The sequence below is a fragment of the Macaca fascicularis genome, chromosome 1, assembly GCF_037993035.2.
Source record: "Macaca fascicularis isolate 582-1 chromosome 1, T2T-MFA8v1.1".
Taxonomy (NCBI): Eukaryota; Metazoa; Chordata; class Mammalia; order Primates; family Cercopithecidae; genus Macaca; species Macaca fascicularis.
Genome location: NC_088375.1, coordinates 152,014,280 through 152,022,532, shown reverse-complemented (window position 1 = coordinate 152,022,532; position 8,253 = coordinate 152,014,280). Strand labels below are relative to the sequence as shown.

General features: G+C 36.6%; 1 protein-coding gene across 1 annotated transcript in view; it reads right to left on the bottom strand.

Moving 5' to 3' along the window:
• Positions 1-1,454: 1,454 nt before the first annotated feature.
• Positions 1,455-8,253, bottom strand: part of LOC123568046 (pancreatic progenitor cell differentiation and proliferation factor-like) — a 223,453-nt gene continuing 216,654 nt past the window's right edge. Inside the window, exon 4 of the transcript XR_012429149.1 lies at positions 1,455-3,521. The gene's annotated coding sequence lies outside the window, so the exon portion shown is untranslated. The remainder of the gene's footprint in view (positions 3,522-8,253) is intronic.

The window sequence follows — 8,253 nt, the reverse complement described above, 5'->3', positions numbered from 1 at the left end:
GAATATTTGTTAAGATACCATTGGGGGCCAAGGCTTTATAGCAACTGCAGTCCTTTCTTGGTGAGCTTGCTTTTAAAAAATGATTTCTCAGCCGGGCACGGTGGCTCAAGCCTGTAATCCCAGCACTTTGGGAGGCTGAGACGGGCGGATCACAAGGTCAGGAGATCGAGACCATCCTGGCTAACACAGTGAAACCCCGTCTCTACTAAAAAATACAAAAAACTAGCCGGGCGAGGTGGCGGGCGCCTGTGGTCCCAGCTACTCCGGAGGCTGAGGCAGGAGAATGGCGTAAACCCGGGAGGCGGAGCTTGCAGTGAGCTGAGATCCGGCCACTGCACTCCAGCCTGGGCGACAGAGCCAGACTCAGTCTCAAAAAAAAAAAAAAAAAAAAAAAGATTTCTCATCTATTCAGACAGGTTCTTTTTCTGAAAGTCTCCAAAGACTATTTCATTATCGTACCTTTTCAATGACTTTACATAAAGGAATACAAGATGTGAATCTGGCTTTTAATATGTACCATTTAAAGTAGTTATCAATGATACATTAGTCATTCCATCCAGTGCCCCTGTGAGGTGGGTGAGTGAATAATTACAGGTGACCTTCAGACAAGGGAGGATCTAATGTAGCCTTGAAGGCTTCTAAGTATGGAGTGTTTTCTTTGATGAGTGAGTAATCACTGAGTCATTAGCATGACATTTGGGAAGTCATTAGGGATTTGTAACTAAAACAAACCTATTTTTCTTAGTCACGATAATGGGCTACTGTTCTTACCCATAATGCTGGATTTTAGCTTTTTCTTTTTTTATCTCAAGATTTATCACTTAATGGGTATATTTTCCTTCAGGAAAGGACACAAAGTTGGAGCTATCAGAAGCAAAAATATTTAACAAAAACAATTTTTTTTCAGCTGTAAAACAAAAGAAAAAGTCAAGAAAAAAATGGATTCCTATTTTCTCTTCCATGGCTAATTTGAAAAGCAATAGCAACAACAACAACAACAAAAAAGCCATTTCAAAGCAATTCTAAATGTTTAACTCTAGTTTATAAAAGTGACCTGTTCAATTACCTTGAATGAATCATTTATCCTGTTAGTTACAACATTAAATCTGTCAAACTATCTCAGCTTCTCCAGAGGCTGAGGTGGGAGGATCACTGGCACACAGGAGTTTGAGGCTTTAGTGATCTATGACGATGCCACTACACTCCAGTCTGGGTGACAGGGTAAGACCCTGTCTCAGAAAAAAAAAAAAAAAAAAAGACTATAAACAGTGTATGGAAAGACATTTGCCATCCATTTTTTTATCCCCCATACCCTGAATAGAATAGGTGTTTCATAAGTATTTATTGAATAATGATGCCAATTTCTTTTTGTATTCACTTTTATTTAATAACTTCTTTCTCTCTCTACCTCAAAGTTATAGGAAAGGAAGGGAAAAGAAGTGGGGAGTGGGTGAAGCATTCTCTGCTTTTGATACTTTTTCTGGTTGAGCCACATTCAAAACAAGAAACAATTTAAGCAGTAAGGGGTTGAGTACTCATAATTAATACTTCTACCAACATTTATTTTTGTTTATCCAATGCACAAAAAGAATGATGAGAAATCATTTCTCTCTAGTTTAATGTTTTTTCCCATTTTTTATTTCTATATTTATTCCAACTTGTTAACCTTATTTCTTCTTCCCTGTGATGATCTCCCCCATTCCCTCTTCTGCAGCATTTTCTCTTCTTGTTATTCAATTAACAAGAGACCCTAGGATAACAATCTTTCATCTTTACAGACTAATTATTCTTTTTTCTTAGACATAAAAAACTAGATAGGCATAAAAATATACATCAATCGAGTTGTGAAGGTTAAAAACGATTCACTTTTCTTACTTTTCATCTTTTCTTCATTTTCCTCATGCTTTTTTCTATTTATGTTTTCAATGCCCTTCTTCAATTTTATTTCTCTTTCTGTTCTTTAGAGATCATTAGCAGTGTATCACTTTTTACACTCAGTCTCCAAGGCAGAATCTACTTCATAGTTAGTCTGAATAGTTATATCAACCTGAACAGTCCTTGGCAGCAGTTTAGTTAGGTACTAGAAGCATATGGTAAGGATTTTGTTCAGTATATAGCAGAATCAATATGGTGTTGATTTAAATTTATTTATTGTAACAACACCTGAAAGCAAGTTTTCATTTGAATCTAGACACACTTTCCTTAATCAGATGGTCAATAATTGCAACAACTAAGAGAAATTGAATTGCTTTACTCAGAAATTGCATCATTTATTAAAGGAGGGGAGACAATATTACTGAAATAGTCTTTCAACTCTTTCAGAATTGGTTTGCACTATATTAGGAACAAGTACAAAAGACTGATAAGAGGAGCCTTTATCATTTCATCTGGAAGATACTTATAAAGCCTATCAATCAACAAAAACTCATTCATACATCAATTCATTCATGCATTTACTCATTCAACAAACATTTATTGAGCTACTAGCATGTGTCAGGGCACTGTGCTAAGAACTAAGATACATTTTTGTCTTAGTTTGGGCAAAACCACCCAGTGAGTAAGTAGCAGAGATAAGATAAGAATACTGACTTCTTCTATGAGTCCTAAGTGAAAACTCTTGCAGTAGAAATTTCCAAACTTATTTACTGAGAAAGCAGGTGTACAAAATTGTCCAAGCTTAATATAAAATAAAATGGAGAGGTTTTTATAGTTAATTTATTGTTTATATATTTTTTAAATGCACCATGTTTAGTTTCCATGGAATCTGTGAACCTGTGGGGAACATAGTGTATTTTTCTAAGGTCAGATGCTTAAGTGCTTTCAAACATCTGACATAAGAGTTAAAGTTAGAGACAGGATGATTAAATGGAAAGTGGGTGGAACAGGCAGCGTGGATACTCCATGTTGAAAATGTGTGGCCTTAAAATTTTTGAAGAGTCTTTTGAGTTAGCTGATGTAATTGCTTCTAAAGTTCTAAACTCACCACAGTAAGTAGAGTTGCTTTTAAATATGCCCACAGCCCCCAAATTTTCTCTTCACTCCCCTTTACCACCTGGTTGTACTGACACACAGTTATACAACTAAATTCAACAGAGATAGAAAATCTACTACAAGGTCACATTTTCTTTCCCTACTCTCTAATCTGTAATAGTTCTTCTCATTTCCTATTTCTGAAAAATGGGCATCTTCCCATGAACCCCATACTATTATGAAAATAAATTAATAAATGAAAATAAGTTGGGCGGACATGGTGGCTCATGCCTGTAATCCCAGCACTTTGGGAAGCTGAGGCAGGCAGATCAGTTGAGGTCCGGAGTTTGAGACCAGCCTGGCCAACATGATGAAACCCCATCTCTACTAAAAATACAAAAAATAGTTGGGTGTGTTAATGAATGCCTGTAATCCCAGCTACTCAGAAGGCTGAGGCAGGAGAATCACTTGAACCCAGGATCCGGGAGGCGGAGCTTGAAGTGAGCTGAGATCACGCCATTGTACTCTAGCCTGTGCGACAGAATGAGACTCTGTATCAAAAGAAAAAAAGAAAATAAGTCTATGCAAAGTCATATTCAAACATGATAATGCAATTTAAATTTCCTAATCGTTCATTCTGAAGGGCAAGGTTGGTGAAGGAGAAAGTATTCAATACTTAGCTAACAGTCTTGCAAGAGTTGCACTTATGTAACTTTAAACCAAGTTACTTTTGATATTTTTGGCATATTTGTACCTTTTTAAAAAAATGTTTTGAGAAAGCCATAAATGAGAGACTTGTAGATAAAGTTATAATTGTCAATATTCTTAAAGAAAGTAATATAAATTTTGGGGGGAAAGACTCCCTCTCACTCTGTAAGCTTCTAATTGTGAATCTAGCTCAGGTGAATAAGAAAATTATTATTGAGGAAACATATCAATGATACTGTTCCTTTTGCTTCTGCCTTTTCTCTGAAATAAATGTGAAAGCCAGTTGCCTGATGATGTTATTCTTTATCTGAGGTTTCCGGCTGGCAAAGGAACACCCCAAGGATCCCATGACAATACTTCATATCAAAGCCTATAACTTCAGGGTAATAATGTCTATATTTGTAATATGCTTTCATGTTTCACAATTTACAAAGAATTTTACATGAATTGCCTTTTTGTTTCTTAAAAAATCACTTAAGATGCGTAAGGCAGGTATCCTTCCTTTCATTGTATGGATGAGCCATCTGATGTCAGAAATGTGATGTGGCATGCTCCACCACAGACAGGAAGTGGAATAGCCAGGAACTTGAATCCAAGCCTTCTGATACCAAAATTCTCCTTTGATATGTGAAGGCACCCTCATCACTCCAAATGTAAATGAAATCATTATGTATCAAATGAAGACCCAAAGAACATTTTTTTTGACTCTCTATTGCTGAATATTTTTTTCTCTATAAATCTTTCTCAGATCCATCCTTTGTTTCACAGTGCAAAATCATCCCATGATATATCAAAGAAAAGCAAATCAACTGAATTGTTGATTCTAGAAGAATATATGGAGGGTTTAATTCAGTCAGTTTAGTCTCTTGCAATGAAGAACCCTAATAAACTGTGACAAATACATTATCAGTGAAACTGGCAAGCTGTTTAACTTTATTGTCCTAAAGTTTTTTAACTTTAAAATGGGGATTATAATCAAACCTACCTCAGACAATCATATGAGAACTAAATAATTAAATATGTATAATGCTCTTACTAAAGTGCCTGGCACACAATAGGCACTATGATGGTTAGCAATGATTAACTATTATTAGTGAATAGGTTATAATGATAACACATTAACTTGTGCTTTAATTATCCCAAGTAGTTTTAAAATCACATGAATGTAAATAAACTTTCTTTTTCTTTTTTTTTTTTTTTTAAGATTTTCACTTATTATTTTAAAGACTCAGGTTTTCAAACAGAAAAGATAAGTTTTATTAAGATTAAGTAACCTCCAGGGTGAGAGTTTAGAAAAGAAGGTCAGTGCTACAAATCCTGAGTGTGTTTTGGACTTACACATTTTTAGACATTTTGACCTAGGAGCATCCTGGCAGTTTCAGACTAAGCATAGAGTGCTCTCTTGCTTTAGTAATTGGCACTTAGAGTAATAATTACATCAATCATGCTATCCAGAAACATACAGTGTTTAGACTTAATGGGAAGAAAACAACTTATTAGAAAAATTCTGTTAATAATGTTAATCTTCTATATTAAGCCCCTGTGCATATATCAACAGAAATGAATGATCACATTTGAGGGGCTAAAGGTTCTCCTCAATTCATGATTCTGCTCACTGCATTTCCTTACCACTGAGGCCCAGTCTTCAGGGAATTGACAGTTTGTTATTAGTTATTCATTTTGAAATAAAACCTCTTTTTTGTGGGATATGGAGTTCAGATAGGAAATAGATGGATTAATGGGTAATTTTAAGAAGAAGAAGGGAGGGAGGAAGAAGAAAAGAAGAAAGGAGAGAAGAAAGGAAAGGAGAGAAGGGAAGGTGAAAGGGGTAGAGGGAGAGAAGAATGGAGGAAGGGAGGAAGAATTTAGAATTCTTTTAGTTTCAAATAACAGGTAAAGAAAAACAAACCTCCAGCTAGTTTAAGAAAATTTACTTTGTGAATACTCAAGTGTCTCACACAACTAAAGACCGCAAATGCATCTAAGTCTTGAGGATGAGATTAGAGCTGGAGTGAAAATGCCATCAAGACTTTTTGTCCATATTTTTTTAATGTGGGAAACAAGATTGTGATGAGTTCCTAAATTTTACATCTAAGAATCAATCATACCATGGAGATTGACTTGACATTTACTTTGTCCTAGACCACAATTCCTAGGGAAGGCATTTACTGGTCTAGATTTAGTGAAATTGGAGCCTCAGTCCCACTCACTGTGACTGGGGTGGGAAGGGAAAGAAGTGGGGCACTGTAATCAGCCCAGTTTTGGTGAGTTATATACTCTTCAACCAATCACCTATGGTCAGGGGTCAGGGTCAGTACTAATTTGCTTGTGCTTGCTCCCACTATGTGAAGGTAAGGGAGGGTAGTTGCTAGAAAAGGGGTATACATAGATAGCCCTATTGCATTCCACTGAAATTCAGTTGTTTATAAAACATTCATTCAACTAATATTTAATGAGCAACATCTACATTCTAGGTGCTGGGGGTACAGCAATAAACAAAACAAACACACTGAACTCATAGAGAGCTTGCATTGTTTTTATTAGACAATGATTTCAGAACATTGTGGTTACTATTCCCATTATTTTACACCCACCTCCAGAGAATTTAAGCTATCCAAATTTTTGTTTGTTTGTTTGATTTTTTAAACTTAGAGCTAAAAGTTTATTACACCATTCAATTTGAACACAGTAAAACGATTTGGTTTTGGATGATACACTGCTACTCTTGGTTATCAAAGTCTGAAGTATCTACCAGGATTTTTCATGTTTCAATATTAGTGTTTTTCACCCATTTTTTTCTTGTTTTTCTTTTCTTTTTAGATCTCTCTACTTGTTCCTCAAAGCAGCAGCCTATTTTTAATTTGGTAAGTTATAGCCTTGGAACCTAATTTGGTAAGGTTTCTGAGACTTGATAAACTTGGCCTTTCTTCATGGGAAGTCTCACGTGCCAGGCCTCTGAGAAGTTCATGACCATTTTAGCTAACCTTCCTTTGATAAGTGCAGAGAAGGTCAGGGCACATGAAATAGGCTGTTAGAGGCTGGTCAAGGTGGCTCACGCCTGTAATCCCAGCACTTTGGGAGACCAAGGTGGGTGGATCACTTGAGGTTAGGAGTTCAAGACCAGCCTGGCCAACATGGTGAAGCCCTGTCTCTACTGAAAACACAAAATTGAGCAGGGAGTGGTGGCACGTGCCTATAGCCCCAGCTACTAGAGAGGCTGAAGCAGGAGAATCACTTGAACATGGGAGGCAGAGGTTGCAGTGAGCCAAGATTGTGCCATTGCACTCCAACCTGGGCCACAGAGTGAGAATCCACAAAAAACAAAAAAGCCAGGCTGGTGGAATGCAATGTTCTTCCTGAGGTCAGATGTCTAATTTTACTTTCTGAGAAGAAAGCTAAAACCATTGGCTCTCGGGTGAGGAGAGGGCAGCCATCCTAACGTGAGAAAATGCCAGACATTATGTAGTGCATGAGGGCATAAAAGACATTAGTAGCAGAGTGGAAATACTTTGGAAATAGTACTCAGTCAGTAAAAGGAAATGAGATGAAGTCTCATCTCAGCTAGGAAGAACCAGAGAGTGTAATTGTCTGTAAAAATATTTCATTCACTTTGTTTCATAAGACAAAATTATCATCTATAAAAAAAATTAGGTCCTATTGATGAACAGACACTTCTCAAAAGAAGACATTCATGTGGCCAACAAACATGAAAAAAGGCTCGACATCATTCATTATTAGAGAAATGCAAATCAAAACCACAGTGAGCTACCATCTCATGCCAGTCAGAATGGCGATTAACAACAGATGCTGGTGAAGCTGTGGAGAAATAGGAATGATTTTACACTGTTGGTGGGAATGTACATTAGTTCATCCATTGTGGAAGACAGTGTGGTGATTCAAAGACCAAGAACAAGAAATACATTTGACCCAGCAATCTCATTACTGGGTATATATCCAAATGAATATAAATCATTCTATTAAAAAGATACATGCATGTGTATATTCATTGCAGCACTATTCAAAATAACAAATATATGGACTCAACCCAAATGCCCATCAATGATAGACTGGATAAAGAAAATGTAGTACACATACACCGTGGAATACTATGCAGCCGTAAAAAGGAAGAGGATCATGTTCTTTGCAGGGGCATGGATGTAGCACGAAGCCATTATCCTCAGCAAACCAATGTAAGATACAGAAAACCAAACACTGCATGTTCTCACTTATAAGTGGGAGCTAAATAATGAGAACACATGGACACAGGAAAGGAAACAGCACACTGGGGCCTGTCCAGGGGTGGAGCCAGGCAAGCGAGACTATCAGGATAAATGATTAATTCATGTGGGGCTTAATACCTAGGTGATGGGTTGATAGGTGCAGCAAACCACCACGGAACGAATTTACCAATGTGACAAACCTACATGTCCTGCATATGTATCCCAGAACTTAAAATAAAATTAAATGAAATTTTAAAAAATGAGGTATTATTGAAAGAAAAAATAATGTTATTTGCTAACTTCCCGTTATTAATGATTTATTAGCATTAAAGATATTCACCATTAAAAGCAAATT